The 16,378-nt window shown below is 46.6% G+C and overlaps 1 long non-coding RNA gene across 1 annotated transcript; it reads right to left on the bottom strand.

The window, feature by feature from the left end:
- Nucleotides 1-1,519: 1,519 nt before the first annotated feature.
- On the bottom strand, nt 1,520-14,602 carry LOC130679474 (uncharacterized). Its single transcript, XR_008992433.1, has 3 exons — nt 14,507-14,602; nt 1,745-1,881; nt 1,520-1,653 (listed from the first exon to the last, which is right to left on the bottom strand). It is a non-coding gene; the product is annotated as an uncharacterized LOC130679474 (long non-coding RNA).
- Nucleotides 14,603-16,378: the final 1,776 nt, after the last annotated feature.

Raw genomic sequence — 16,378 nt, 5'->3', positions numbered from 1 at the left:
GGTATTTTATTTGGGGATTATCAGGTTTCAATCAAATGCTCTGTCCTCACCTGTTATTGATTTTCCTTTGTTTGAAGATGGAGATTTAAACCCCGTGACGGGAGCAGTCCGGGAACCGTCCTCTGCTCTCCGAGGCTGGGTGGCCTGGGAGTGGCCAGATGACAGCCGCAGCTGGGGAGAAGAGAGGGAGCTGCTTGCTGCCAAACGCCGTGGGCTCTGTGCCTCCCCTTCCTCACTCCCTCTGGGCCATCTTAGCATCCAAACCTGGGTCTCCCACCTGACCACCTCTCCCTGAGCTCTGGCCCTGAGGCTTACTCTCTTCTCTTCTGGAAGCTCCCCAGCTCCTCACGCCCAGCAGCTCCAGACTGGACACTCTCCCCTCCTACAGTTCCTGTCCCCTGTGGTTTGCGTCTCTGCACATAGCACCCTCCCCCTGGAGGCTCAAGAAACAAGGTCGAGCCGCCTCTCTGTGTCCTGCTGAGCATCGTCATTCTGCCCCTTTCTGCCTCAGGACGATTCCTACTCACCCTCAGGACCCAATCCTCATCCTTTAGCAAACCTTTGGACGGCCTTCCCGATCTCAGCAGAACCTTTCTGGGTCCTTGTGTCTTTGCATCTCCCAGCTTAGACTGCACACCATGTGGCTTCATACTTCCCACTTCCTTGATCTGTTCCTGTCCTGAGGACTCATATCAGCTCCTCCGAAGGTCTTTGCTGATCCCCCCAGGCTGGACTGGGTATCATTTCCTCAGCATTCCAGCTCCCTGGTACCTGTCCAATCCTTCCTAGGCATCAGCTGTGTTTCTGTATTGCCCATGGGACGGTGAGCTCCTGGGGTACCACCTCTCTCTACTCCCACTCCAACTTCAGTTGATGCAGCAGTCAGCGCTCACAAAGCATGTGTCCAACAAATGTACAATTAATCCCCTTTCTCTGGGGAATAGAGTTGCACTCATAGCTCAAGAATTGCTCCTTATGGAGTCTCAGAACCCGAGGGAAACCTCTCCCACCTACTTCACAGAGGTGTAAACTGAGGCCCAGGGAGGGAAAAAACCCTGTGCCATGCTTGTCCTGGGCTGGGATCCTGACATTGGTCCAGGACACCTCTGCTAGCAGCCAACGCTCCCCCTCCCTGTCTCCTCTCTTCTGGTGCTGACCCCTGGGCCGCTTTGAAGCAGCATTCATGACAAGCCAACTCCTTTGAATGCACTGCTATTATATTAAGACTCAACCTCAGCAAGAGTCAGGAATCAGTCATCAGGCTTGAAGCTGCAGTCAGAGGATGTATTGCAGCTTCCCCTGGGTTTGCTGTCAGTGACGTTTCCAGGCCCAGTCACAAATCAGAGTCTGGCTAAAGTCTGAACTTCAATTCCTGCATGTTCTTTTCAAATTCCAACTGTTAGGTGTGCAGACCCATCCTTGACCCACCTGCTAGGCTCTGGGATCCTGTAGGGCAGCCCTGGAGGTCTCATTCATCTGCCTGTCACCACCCAGTCCACCTCCAGTCAACAGCCAGGTAAACAGTAGGTGCTCAGGGAAGAGTGGTTGAAAGACTTCCATGCTCCTGACTCAGAGCAGGGCATTCCTTGTCACCCCAGACAGATCGGAGCTCACGCAGGTGGGACGCTTAGCCTGGTGCGGAGTTGAGGCTTTCTAAGAGGAGGAATGAGACCACACCCTTCAATCCCATGGGTGCATTTCTCTCCACTTAAAAAAATACCTGGAAGGCAGGAAAAGAACATACCAGTGTCATCCAAGGTGCTGACAGAACCGGAGGCCAAGGGTGGCAGCCCGAGACCCACTGGGGTCACACTTCAGGCGAGTTATTTCTCTTTTATTCTTTTTTATTCCCTTTTGTCATGGCTGCACTGTTGGCTTGTGCTGTCCAAAGAGAAAACAGTTCATTGGTTTATTTAACCAACTATAGACGTATTCAGTATTATTCTTCATCACGTGAATTAAATTAAATAGTTTATTTACCCCCATGTAATTCATTCAGTTCATTTAATTTAATTTCATACTTATAACATGGGGAACAAACTAACTAGATTTCTCCCTTTGGGATGGAAATAGGCAAATATTTGGTTCTGAATTAACAAGCAGTGAAGCTGATATTTATAATAAATCATCCATTGTGAGCCACCCCGATAATTATTCCGTGAATGGTCTAAAACAGACATGGGCGTGGAGTCAACATATTGTTGGCTTTTCCTTCAGTTTAGCTCTTTGTGTTAATGGACAATCTCAACGGAAAACTCAGAGATGCCTCCAGAGTTAACTGCTGTGTTTCACAAGAAGGAATTGAGCACCTACTATGTGCCTGGTCTGTGAAACAGCTCTGCACACATTAACCTTTACACCAACCCCTGCCTAAAGCGTGTCTGTGCCTGCCATCTCCCACAAGGAACACCCAAGCCCCTTAGCAAGGCTTCTGAGACCCCATAACCTGGCCCCACTCACTTCCCACCCTCAGCTGCTGACCCTTGTTCCCTGTACCGCGCTTGTACCCCAAATTCACTATAACATAACCACGTTAAACTATCTGCTGAGCTGTGCCGTGACTGTAGGGCTACACTTCCTCTGTCCTGGCCCTGGAGAGGCTCAAAATCCATCATTAGAAATTCAGTTTAGTTTCTACCCAGGTCTAAGCAGCCTACCCTCAATCGGCACCTGCAGAATTGACATCACGTTCTTGGTTCCTTAAGCATGGCAAGCCCCACAGCCTAATGCAAGGGGCTCTCTGACCCACTGTAGAGTGAGGCCTCTGCCATCCCTGGCCAGTTCCAGATGAGAAGGGCCCCCTTTCTCATCTGGAACTCCCACACCCATAAAAGGGGTTAACAATAATACCTTTGTCATATACTTGTCTGTTTTGGGGTATAAATGACATTACAGTGTATAAAGGGTTAAATGACAATGTTTGTAATGGCAAACCTCTAATAAATATTAATTATCATTATGTCTTTATATATCACACTTTTTCCTAGACTGGGAGTTGGTGGAGACCCAACACCATGTCTTATTATATCTTGAGATTCCCATTTAATAGCACAGTGCTTTGCATAGATTTTTTTTCTTCAATAAATGCATATTTCATGATTTAAAAAGATTGTTAGAGGATTTCAGGTGGCAATTAGGATGCATCTGGGCAAAGGAAAAGGAGAGAACAAAAGAGACATGAGCTTTGTTATTTGAGGGGGCACCAAAACCCCCAAAGGAATCTTCCTGCTCATCCACGGATTTTGGAACATCCTATGAAGACAGGGCCGCTTCTTAGCAAACGGGCTGAGGTTAGGAACACGCAGAGCCTGTAGCCTGCAGCTTACATCAGTTGGGAAGCTTTTGAGCAGAAGTTCCTACTGAAAAAAAAACATGCAGCTCTTTAATCCTTCTTCACCTAATAAAGATAAGCTCCTAAGCAGTCCTTTTGGGAAAAAAAAAAAAAGCAGAATCCTGAAAAAGAGTATAGGAGATGTTTTCTTTGAATGAGGGACCAAATCCAGAAGGAAAAGAAATTCAAAGACAGGCAGCTTCATTTGAATCTCCGCTCTGTCTGCTGAAAGGGTGGCCTCTGGGGCCATTCACCACCCACCACCATCAGGTCCACCCCAGGGTGTGAGCGTCAGGGAAGCTGATGTCGGAAAAAGGTCTGGGGGAGAGTAGAAGTGGAAGGGGTCTCCGGAGGTGTCATTCCGGAGCTGGGGCCCTGCACACACAGCCCTGGGATACTGACTCCCCAAGCCTTGCACTTAGAGCCGCATATCAATTAGTCACAGGCCTTAAAGCTGAATGCAATTAATTCTATAATATGCTGCATTCCAGTAAAATCACATCATGAAATTGGGGCATGCTGAAGGATTTCTGACAAAGGGAAGGTAGAGCTGAGTCAACTCTCTTCATGTGTTCTTCATGTCAGGGGCTGGTCCAGGACTCCTGAGCCAGGTGAGGGCCTGGGATATCGGGCCACATGCTCTGCAAAGGGGAAACACATAGGACCCCTGTGTCACAGCCCCCATTCCAGGAGGGTGCGCAGGGTGAAGGAAAGGAAAGAGGAAGGGACGGAGGGAGGGAAGGAGGGGAGAGGTAAGGACAAACAAGTGCCCTCGGAGTTGTCCTTTTCCTCGAAGTTCCATCCAAACACTTTTGCCTACATCTTATCTGCAAAGATTTGGGGAAATATGATTTTAAAAATTTTTATTGCAGCAAAAGATGTATAACATAAAATTTTTAAGAGTACAATTCAGTGACATTAAGTACGTTAACTTCATGTGCAACCATCACATCATCCATTGCCAGAACTTTATCATCATCCCAAACAAAGAACCCTGTGCCCATTAAACAATAAGTCCCCCATTCCCTCCACCCCCAGCCCCTGGCAACGACTCACCCGCTTCCTGTCTCTGTGAATCTGCCTGTTCTTGGTACCCCAGGTAAGTGGACTCATACCTGCACTCGCGCCTCTGGCTTATTTCACTCAGTGTAACGTCCTGAGGCTCCATCCATATTATATCTTGTATCAGAATTTCATTTTTTTAAGGCTGGATAATATTCCCTTCTATAGAAGCACCCTATTTTGTTTATCTATTATCTGTTGGTGGACATTTGGGTTGTTTCCACATTCTGGCAATTGTGAATAATAGTGCTGCTGTGGGTGTATACATGTGTTCAGTTCTTTTGGGTGTGTACCCAGTAGAATTGCTGGACTGTATGGCAATTCTATGTTTAATTTTTTGAGGAGCCACCATTCTACTTTCCACATCAGCTGCACCACTTTATGTTCCCACCAACAGTGCACAAGGGGTCCGATTTCCCTGTTTCTCACTAACACTTATTTTCTGTTTTGGGGATGGAATATCCTTTCAAAGTTAAGTGCATTGCTCTCCTTCCAATAATGTAGGGGTTCTTCTAGTAAAGAAGGGATGGGGTATAGATTTTGGAAAGAAATTTGTCCCGGAGTACCTGATAATATAACTCTCCAAATATGCAAAACAAAACTTGATTGAACTGTCAGAAAAAAAAAGGACAAATCCCAACCCAACTGAGTGTCCCTAACACACCTGGGTCAAAAGATGACAGAAGAGACGTTAACACAAGTAAAAGATATGCTAGGGTTGAATGTCTCTGTTGAAACTGATACACAGCATGCACATGTGTATATGGGTAATATAATTGGAAGTCATAAAATCTTCATATCTAACACTCAACACACAGGAAATTGTATCTTTTTGGGTATGCATGGAAGTTTATAAAAACTTGATGATGTACTAAGTCAAAGCCTCCCCCCTCCTGCCAAAATAGGTGTCATACAAACCATGGTCACAGTACACTTAGACATCAGCAGTAAAGAGAGAAGCCAGAAGCCAGGAAACTGCACTTCAGGATGAGGGAGTGCCGCCGGCAGGCACGGGGACACACGTCAGAGCTGGCGCTGCAGGGGCAGCCTGCACCCTGGTCCCCACATCATGCCTTTCCACTGACGCTCCACTCCCTCACCACCTCTGGGTTTGTATTTGAGATTTGTTCCGTTTTCATAAGCCACCAAGACTCGCATCTAAAAATTCCAGCCGGGACAATCTTTATCCTGGGAGTTAAACAGTGGGATCTCAAAGGACCTTTGTTTGTGCCCATGATGTGAGGCGAAGGAGCTCTGACTACCAAGCAGCACCTTTTTCTTTGTCCCTTTCTTCCCTTTGTCTGATACCAATATGGGCAAACCGGCTTTCTTGAGCGGAGGATTTTTCCTGGATGTCTCTATCCATCCATTTTCAATTCTAAGAATCATTTGTTTAGCTATGTCTCTTGTAAACAGCATTTTGTCATGTTAGTAGATTCGTTTTAGGTAAGTTTGACTTGGTTTATATTGGAATTACTCAAATTTGGGGCCAATTTCTATCTTCTTATTTAATGTTTTCTACTTACTGTGGTTACTACTTGTTTCTTAGTTCCTTCCCCCCCTTTGCTTCTTCTGTTAGGTGATGAAGGTTTCTCTGATGCATTTTTTTACTTCTATGGATTTGAGAATTATACATTCTCTCTGTTCTTTAACGTCTCTCAAAAACCTTAACATTCATATTTAAATTCATTTTCTACAAGACATGAACATCGCCAATACCGCCATTCTCCATGACAATCTGCAGAGGGTATATGTTTCCTTCCAAAGCCCTCTACTCCATGACACTGTGGTCATAAATTTAGTGCCAGCTTGTTTTTACACATTCTAAAATTTTAAATAATAATTATTGCACCATAATTTATTTGCATTTTTCAAAATAATTGTTGATAGTATTTATTTCAGTGCCTTGTACCAATTCCTTTTTCCTATGTTCATATTTCTTCTTCCTAAAACCTCTTTTTGGGTCGACAAACTTTCTGTAAAGGGCCAGATAGTAAATAGTTTAGGCTTTGCAGGTCACATAGCCTCTGTCACAACTACTCAACTCTGCCCTTGCAGCTTGAAAGTAGTCACAGCCACCATGTAAACAAATAGACATGGTTGTGTTCCAATAAAACTTTATTGATGGACACTGTGAAAACTTGAATCTCATATAATTTTCATGCATCACAAACTATTATTCTTCTTTTGACTTATTTTCAGCCATTTAAAAAAATAGGAAATCTACTTTTAGCCCTCAGACCATGCAAAACCTGGTGGTTGAGTTGGATTTGACCCAGGGGCCATGGGTATATTGACCAGCACGCCGAGCCATCTCGCTCTTGCAGGGACAGTCTGTGGTCAGCTTCCTGGTTTGTAGATGTCTTTAAATTTCTTTATTTTGCATTATCTTCCCTCCTGAAAACTTCTGAGAAGGGTAAAGAACCCATGTGAAAAAGCTATTTTCTTTTTCACTGTATTACTTGATTAGTCCTCTAGTATCTGATACTGATGGTGGGAAATCTGATGGCAATGTGACTTCTATTCTTGAAGGAAATCCTCTTCTTTAAAATTTCCTCTGCTACACTATAAGATTGTCTTTTTCACCTATTAATGTTTTGACATTTTTCTAGAGGACACCAGCCAGTTATTGGGATGCCCGTACGGCTCATCGTCAGAGGTTTCTCGTACCTGTCTCACACCCTGTCCTGCCCGTTCTCTTCTCATAGTATGAGGGTATGTTAGGACACTTTCTCTTATCTTTTCTAGCCTGTTCTCTCTTTGCACTGCATGAGAGCCTGGGTGTGGTCGAGGAGTGTACTTCCACTGCCAATCTGCAGGGAGGGCTGGGAATCTGCTACCAACCCCTTTCTAGAGTCTACACTGCTCTATGTCTGTCTACCCAGAGGTGTGGCTTGGAGGTTTCTTCCCCTGTTAAGGACATCTGATAAGGTACATTTTTTAAAATCTTTTTTTATATATGGAAAGTATCATTGCTTTTCCCAATTCCTTGTTATTATTTCAAAATCTCTTTCCCTCCACAGACTTCTTTCCTCCTCTCTTAGTTGCTTCCCTTCCTTTATTTTTTTCAGGATATTAATAATTTTTTTAATTTCTTTTCAGATTCCTTTGTGATCTTCTCTTTTCATCAGATCAGTCTCCTTCCACTGCCTGTGCTTTTGTTTGTCCTCATGGGCTTCATCTTCTTTCAGTGTTTTGTGATTCTTGGTTGTGAGGTCAGCACCATGCTGGTGGACTTCCTTTCTGCATCCTCAGAACCCCCAGGTGCACTGCCATGGCTCCCAATACCAGGTCAAAGCATGTCTCACTTTGGACCCTGCCCCACATGTTGGACCGATCTCAGAACAGTCCCTAGCATTTGGCGACCCCAGGTCCTGCCATGGCAAAAAGCATTGCTCAAGTCTCTAGAATAGGGCTTAAGCCGCAGCCCTGGTTAGACAGACACAGAGCAGTGCAGACTCTAGAAAGGGCTTGGTAGCATATTTCCAGCCCTCGCTGCAGAATGGCTGTGGAAATACCTTGACCACACCCAGGCTCCCAGATGTGGCCCCAGCCATTCAAAGACTCAAAGTCCTCATGCGTGGAGCTGCATCTTCCCAGCACCCCTTTGGAACACAGGGATTCAGACCCTGCTACACACCACAGTGCTCTTTGCTCAGGCAACAGTTCTATTTCTGGTATCTGGAGATTCCCATTTTTGTTTCAGAGCAATACTATGTGTTTGATACACTGCACTCATTCCCCCCCTTCCCCACCATGAGATCAGGGAAGCAGGGGAAGGTGGCAGCATTTACTCTGTGCACCCTCTCGAACTGAAATGCTCATTGCTGTGTGAGTACAGAGCAGTAACCATTTCCACCTCTCAGAATCATTAAGGCAAATGCTCTAGAAACCATACAGTGTCTAAAATACAGAAAATAGTCATGATTCTTTTTTTTTTTACATTGTAGCAAAACTCCACAAATTTAGTATCAATGAGAGAAATTAAGATTAATGGTGGGATCATTGATTTCTGTGGATACCAGGGCAATACTAGGGGTTGTAGGGTGAGATTCCTTGGGAAGAGCAGCAAATTCCAGCATCTCCTGGAGATTCTAAAGACATCTCCATGTATTACAGGCAGTGAGAAGCCCCTCTGTAAAGACCCTGACCTAACTTCATTTAATCTCATATTTCCAAAAACGCATTGATCGTGAAAGCTCTGTTAATACAGTGACTAAGGTGGACAAGAATGAGCAAAACCCAGCACTCTTTGAGGAGTCCTGGTTTTGTGAAAAGACTGAATTACAAAAGTCTCCTAAATGAGGCTTCACTAATATTAGCTACAAAATAAGAAACTCCACAAAACAGTACCGAACCCTCATAAGAAGTGACACCCTGAAATAGTTGCAATCCGAAATAGACTTACCTTGCTTAATAATGGATCACAAATAAGACCTTGCCTGACACCTCAGAATTCCCTGAAGGACCAATACTGGAAGGCCTCCTAGGGGAGGGCTCAGGGAGACTGAGCCAGTAGAATGGGCTCACATCACAGATGCAAGTTTGATTATGAATTTCAACCTCCTTTAGCCTCAGTGTTATCTTCTGTAAAATGGGAATGATCCCAAACACAGTGGCATGTTAGAAACATCCACCACACAGAGACCCCTGAATAAGGACACGTTCTCCTAGCCACAACACCCTCCCCAGTGGTGAAGAGGATATTCGGTGAGAGCCACATGCAACATTTTCCAAAGTTGCAGCTCTCAGTGCTGAAATAAATCCTCTTGCTTTCTATTCCAATATGATGTCTTAAATATTATATAGATGAGAGATCGTGGAATTTTAAAGCGGGAAGGGGTCTGATCAGTCACATAAATAAAACCTCTCAATTTTTAGATAAGGAGATGGAGGTTCAGAGACAACCCATGACTTGTCCAAGCTTAGTGGTGGGTGGCAATTAGAACCTAGTCTCCCTGGCTCCCTGCCCGCTGGTCTTCCAGGACTCCATGACGCCGCTCTGTGGGTGAAACAAAAGTTTATCCAAGTTCAGACAAGAAACCTAGGGCTTTAAAGAGGCAAAGTTTCAAAACTTATTTCCTTCAGCAGGTCTTAGAACACAAAAGAAGTGGGTGAATCACATTCTACTTTGATTTGGATCGTATTCCCCCTTCCGACTTGTGCAAGTAAATGAGAGTTCTGCAGGGCACCCAACGGCTGGCACAGAGAGTGCATGTTTGCTCCTTATCAAATGCTGATGCTGCATTACCAGTTTCTCCTCTGAAAGGCTGAGCCGGGAGCTGCCCGTCCTGGTCCCAAGGAAGGGGCTCTTGGGCTGTTTCCGTCACCTGGAAGGCAATCGTCAAAGCCAGCCATGTGTGCCTGTGAGCTGCCTCTGTATTTTTAGAAAGTTTTAAGAGGGAGACAGCCAAAATATTTTTACTGCACAGCAGGCACTGTTTCATGTTGGAGTGTTGGAAAGAAAAAGAAGAGAAAGAAAAGAAAAGGAGGAGAAGATTTAAGACCGGCTCACAGATTGAAATGGTTAATGCCTTCGTGGGCCTTGGGGAACAATCGCTCTGAACTGGGACAGCTCCATCCCAATCTCCATTCCAAAAGTCCCCACAGATTCCAGGAGCTTCACAGGGCAGATGATTCTTCCACGTGCTGCATGCCCCCCGAGTGTGAATCTCGGTGATCAGGTAGGGTCCTGGGCAGGAGGGTCTGGGGAAGAGCATTTCAGTCAAGGCAGGGATGGCAGCAAAGCTGCGCGGCAAGGCAGGTCACATGGAGAATCACAAAGAATGAGGTTGAAAGGGAAGCAAGGTCCCCTTGCACCTGGGGCAGCATTCAGAGCAGGCCCTGGGGTGTGCACGCTGCCCCATGGACAAAAGGGCTGTGAAATCATCTCATGCTTGCAGTAGTCTCTTCAGTTCAGCGTGTCTTCTCACGCCTCCCAGCCATCGGGACCCCAAAAACCCATGAGTTGGCACAGGGACTGTCTCCATTGCACAGATGAGGAGACTGAGGCTTGGGAAGGTCGCACGGCTCATCAGCAGTAGGGTAGGGATTGGAATCCAGAATTTCCTAGCACTCCAGGCGCCCTCCTTACACGCAGGGTGTCGGGAAGATTTTCAGGGAGACTCACGGTGAGCCGGGCTGAGGTGGGCCCTTGGAGCCGGGCAGGAAGACAGTCGTCACACAGAGAGTAAGGGGCCTCAGCCGGGCTCTGGTAAGGGCCAGCTGAGAACAGCTCGGACTCTGTGGTCTTTGCTGCGCATTCTTCTTTATTTTTATTATTTGTTTGTTTGGTTTGTTTTTATAACCCTTTAAAAATCTAAAAATATTCTTAGCTTGAGGGCCGTAAACATAGTCCCAGGGTTGGATTCGGTCGCTGGCTGTGGTTTGCTGTCTCCTGGTCTGGAGTCTGGATACAGAGAGCCATTCAGAAGCCTGCTGAATTCTCCAGTGAGGAATGAAGGCCTGGCTGGATGGAGAGGGGAGGTGGGACCCAATTCCGCAAAGACCCCAGGGGATGTAGGGTGGGCAGCAGGAGGGGCCAGCTCGAGGCCCGGGCTCTTTCCGCTCTGCCCGCAGCGGGCAGGTATCACAGGGCCAGACTCTCACCAGGTGTCCTCCCTGCACACCTTCCTTAACCGGGGCATGGAAGTAAGAGCTGAAGGCCCAGGGCCATCAGTGGACGCGGGGGCAGAGTCCCCTCCAGAAGGACAGGTGCTCTGGCAGCACCTGCAGCAGCTCAGGAGAGGGGTCTGCGAGCCACACAGGCAGGGCAAGGCCAGTTTTTGCGTTTGGCCACCTTGGTGAAGGGAGACATCCAGTGAGGCCTTACGAGGAGATGTAACAAAGCAACACGTGACGCTGATGAGACCGGAGCTGGGTTGGGTGTGTTGCCTGCACCACCTCACTTAATTTCCCACTCGTTCTCCACGTGACACTGATGCTAAGTGCCCCTAACCCCAGCAACATAAGTCACCACAGCTTAGAAAACTCAACCGCGCTGGTCATGAGTGGCGGTCAATGTCAGACTCGAGACTCCCAAGGCCACCTCCTGGCAGTGGCCCCAGGACCACAGGCTCATTTCCCTCTGCCTCAGTTTTCTCACCTATGAATAAAGAGCAGGACCACGATTTGAGAGGAAGGTAAGAGGTCACAAAACCCTTAGACAAGGGCCTGGCGGCAGGTGAGCAATGTCTCTGGTGGTGGTGCGGGGTTGTTTCTGAGTCACCCAGCTAGCAAGCGGCAGCATCGGGATCTGAGTCGTAGGAAAAACCCTGACAATTGCTAGTCTCTAAATTTCCTCCTATAGCGAATGAAGCATGTATCCTCTCACTGTTGGAAAAACTATGAAATAAGGTAAGTTTGCTGGAGTTCTTGACCGAAGCAGGGGTATTTCTGCCTGGCTCAGAGTTGACAATAATGTGTATTTAAAATCTGACAGCAGGGCTGACATTGCCCCAGAGCAGAGCTGGTCCTTTAGGAGGCCTGATAATGATACACACTTGGCAGAGACAGGGAGAGCGGTTAACATCCAGGGGCCTCCCTGGGTCCAGCATTTCACATGTTTCAATCCCCTCCCACGTGAGCACTCTACTGGTATTCAGAAGAGAAATCTGAATCCCAGGGAAGTGAAGAACACGTCCAGGGTCATAGAATCACCAAACGATGCCTGATTTGACGATCCCTACTCTTTGGCTATCACCAAGATTTAAGAAGCTCTTCTAAAGAGCAGTAGAAGAAAGGCCACAGATGAAAAGATCCTTGAAAGGAGCTCAGATTTCATAGATAAACACTCTTCTCCATTTGCCTCTTCCATCCCCATAACTTTGGATAATGGGATTTTTATTGTCAGCGAGGCTTATGCATGTGTCAGAAGGGTGCCGGAGTAGGGTGATCTACATGGCAGACCCCTCGGGATAGGAGATAGGAAGTCTGCTCATGCCGACAGTTCTAGAAAATTCTCCACTTTTTGTGAAATATGTGCTTGTCAAGTGACCACGAGACAGCTGGAAATCTGAGCCTTGCAGTAGGAGCGGAGAGCCTGAGGACCGAGAGGCCCCCCAGGGCACCCCGCGGGTTGTGCCTTACCCGTATGCCCGCTCATCCAGCACACCTGGTTCTCCGCCCAACTGGGTCAAGGGTGGGAAGACCTCTCCTATTCTGTGGGCCAAGTGCTCATAGCAGCAGTACTTCAACTTTGTTGCGCTTATGAATCATTAATGGGGTTTGTTAAAATTATAAATTTACAGTACCTATTTCCCAGGAATTATGATTAATTCTGAGGACTTTGCATTTTTTCACAAACTCGCTCCCCGGGTGATCCGGGCCAAGCATCAGTCTGGGGTTCCATCATATGCTGAAACTAATAAACTATCTTAGGTGCCCAACAGCTTAGAAAGAAGGTCCCGGGACAGGACAGGAGGGTAGGCCTAGGGTAGGCAGCCGTCAAGGACGCATCCCCGAGAAAGTCACATTTCAGCTGAACCTGAGCAGGGGAATTGGGAGCAGATCAGAGGAATGCCGACAGTTCTAGAAAATTCTCCACTTTTTGTGAAAGGAATGAATGGAGAGAAGGCTGGGGGCCAGGTTGCTCACAGAACCTCAGGTAATTTCAAGAAGTAGGAAGAGAGGAATAGAGAGGCTGGAAACATGGCTGGGTGTGGGCCGGAGGCTGAGTGGGCAGGACCTTGTGAGCTATAAAAAGACGTTGGGTCTTGTGCTAAAAGCCATGGGAGCCATAGAAGAGTTTGAAGCTGAAGAATCACATGAACAGTATTGTGTGCTTAAAGCTACTCTCGCTGCTCTGTGGGAGATGGTTGGGGGAAATGCAGGGCTCCAGGGAAGGACTGTTTCCCGAGGCATCTGGGTGACAGATGAGAGTGGTTTTAAATAGGATGGAGGCCATAGAAATAGAAGCAGACAAGAAAGGTATTTAGGAAGTGAATCCACGGCATGTGGTGGGTTTCGCAAGCAGGGAGAGGAAGGTGTCCCAGTGGACCCCCAGATGTTGGACCTGAGTAACCATCGTGTCGTTAGTGACACCAGATAAGGGGCTCTGGAGGCTGGCCAGGGGTGAGCTGCGCAAGCTCGGGACTTTGTCCGACTACCTCCGCTGCCTCCTCAGCATCCTGTGCATAGCCCAGCACTTGTTTGAGGCTAGGAGGAATTGTAAAAACAGCGAAGAAGGATCAAGAGACTTTGAAATGGGAAATGATGCATCTGAGACACCCTAGTGGAAGTATGAGATGGAGGATCTATGTAGATCTGGAGACCTGGAATCCAGGAGAGAGGGCTGGGGGAGCAGCACATCCCTGGGGCCGTAGGCATACGCAAGTGGTAGCTAAGGCCAGGCGAGCATTTAAGGTCATTAGGGAACGTTAACTGATACAAAGGTAGGCAGGGAGGAAAGGCAAGGGGACAGGGAGGGCAGGAGAGGGGAAAGGAGGAGAAGGAAGGGGAGGGAGGGAAGGACATAGGTCAGGGTAGAGAACCTCCTACACTCAAAATGTCCTAGTTGGAGGAGTAAGCTTGGGGGAGCCTTGTGCTGAGTGGTGGATGGAAACAATAAAGAAACTGAAGTTCAAGATGACACCGATCTTGATGCCAAGAGAGACGCAGTTATCAGACCTGGACTCCACATCAAGAGGAACGACACAGAGTTTCAGTTTGGTATTGCATCTGGACAAAGCTCTTATTTATGTTGCAGCATCATCCACATCATCCCTTAAAGTAGCACCTTTGGGAGGACGAAGGGTAATTTACACAAGACCTAAATTGTGCCATGCCCCTTACACATAATAACTATAAAAATGAAACTGTATCAGATGTTTTCCATTTGCAAGTCCCGCGCTAAGCATTTCACATATGTTAGCTACATTTAATCCCAACAACAGACCCTTATGGTGGGCATTACGATGCTCAATTTTCAGATAAGGATGCTAAATACCAGATCATTTAAGAGATGTCCAAGCTCACACAGTCATGAAGTCAAGCTGGGATGCAAACCCTGTTTCTAGCTTCTTCAACACATGCCTCTCTTTGGGAAGATTTGTGAGCAATAGAAAAGGGCAAATCCCCAGTGAATGTAGATTGGAGATAGAAAAATTTACCTACCCGAAGTCAAAAGTGTTTGCTCCTTTGTGGCTGTTCCTTTGTGGGGCCTTCGATAGCTGGTGCCTTCCTCCCACACGCTGATGAAGCCCAGCCCTGCCAGGACCCCACATGCTCACCCATGGCCTCTGCTAAGAGCTGCAAAATGCCAAGTCGGCTACCTGAGAGCTTTCTCAGCCTGATTTATGGGTGTGTTTGTTGTGCTTAGATCATAAATCTCCACCCCTAGGACATTTCAGTTCTGGTATTTATTGACCAAAGACAACTTGTGTTTAAAAATGTCTTGAGATTTTGCCAGATAATCACTACGGAATATTTGAGAAAACACGTCCTCAGGTAAATGAACTTCTGCAAGTAGTTGATTTTGCTACTGGGGCAAATACCTTTCTGTGTCTACGATTTTATGGCCTTTTTTCTTTTGTTTCATTTGAATCAAAAAGGCCTCTTCTTTGCCTCTTTCCCATCTCACAAGTTCATCAGGAGGAGACAGAGAAGAGGAATTACCAGAAGACTTTTTCCTCCAGGCCTAGAAGAGTTCTGATGCTTTTGAACCAGAATTCTTGGCCAAGTGCATCTCAGAAGCCTTCAGATGGCAAAACACCTGGAGAAGAGCTGTGAAATAGAGATGCCTTCAGTGGAAAAACCAAAGAGAGAAATGTGAGCTCAGCCTGACACTGACACCTGAGTCCAGTATAGACAAGCATAAGACTGTAGGGAGCAATTTTTAGAGAAAACGTCAGGAAAACTCCCCGCAATTAGCTTTGCTTAATGTAAGCATGCATGAGCCCTTGTGCGTGGCTGTGTTTATCTTTAAAAAGACTGCCAGTGATCAATACTAACGGTGGACCACTTCATTCGATTTAAAGAAAAACAGTGTTCCTGGTTGGAACACAGTAAACCATTATTTTCAATGAATTCAAAGATACTAAAGTCCAAAAGGTTCAACAAGTCAAGGAGGAGAGGCTGGGGTGAAAAAATACAGAAAACCATCAAATATCCCACTAGGGGTCTGGAAAGCAGGTGTCTCTCTTAATTATTTTTAAATTTCTTAGAATAACAAATGAGCATAGCTCTAATTTATCAGCCCTTATTCATTCCAGGTGTCTCTCTTAAAAGACATGCCCAGGATTGGATCCCAACGACTGCAACCATGCTGGGATGTGAACCCAAGTTTTGTCAATGGTGTGAACCCTGAGCCATTACAGGTCTCAACCATGAATATCTGAAGAATGGCCTTTTCCCTTAGCTCTGCACCCCCTTTCTGTGGATGGATGGGGAGACAGGGGTTGAGGTTTTCCACCCACCCCCAGCCTCTGCAGAAAATGACCACTGCTACTGTACTTTTTTCCTAGAAGTCTATTTATATCGTCATCTTATAACACTCTAGCCTCTGCCCCCACCTGGGCACCAGGGACAAAACCACTGCTTGAAGAATCAGCATCCTACGCGCTCAGCACAGCCTTGCCCTCCCCTGCCTTGAGTTAGTTTTACAATTAAAACATTTTCTTGCTTTTTTTTAAAAAAATGTCCAGTTTCTCTCAGGAGAACCCAGAAATTCTGATTTTCAGTGTGGCAAATCCAAGTTTTAAATGTTTATTGCTATTTTTTTTTTTAATGAAACAGTGTGTGGGCCAAACAAAACACATATGCAAGCCAGACCCAACCAGGGGCTGCCGGCTGCGGCTGCAGCCAGCGTCAGATTATTGTTGCACATGCAGAACTGTGGGACCGTTTAACAATTGCTGCTCCGTGTAGTAAGGTGTTGGCCCTTGGCTTCCTGGAATTATGCAGACTGGGTGTCTGTCACTGAATCCAGAAACCTAAGTGTTTACGAAAGCAAATGTGTCAGGAGGGGTGAAGCGAAGCCCCCCACTG

This window comes from Manis pentadactyla, chromosome 11 (genome assembly GCF_030020395.1).
Source record: "Manis pentadactyla isolate mManPen7 chromosome 11, mManPen7.hap1, whole genome shotgun sequence".
Lineage (NCBI taxonomy): Eukaryota > Metazoa > Chordata > Mammalia > Pholidota > Manidae > Manis > Manis pentadactyla.
Note: the sequence above shows the minus strand (reverse complement) of the source record. Positions and strands in the feature narration are given on the sequence as shown.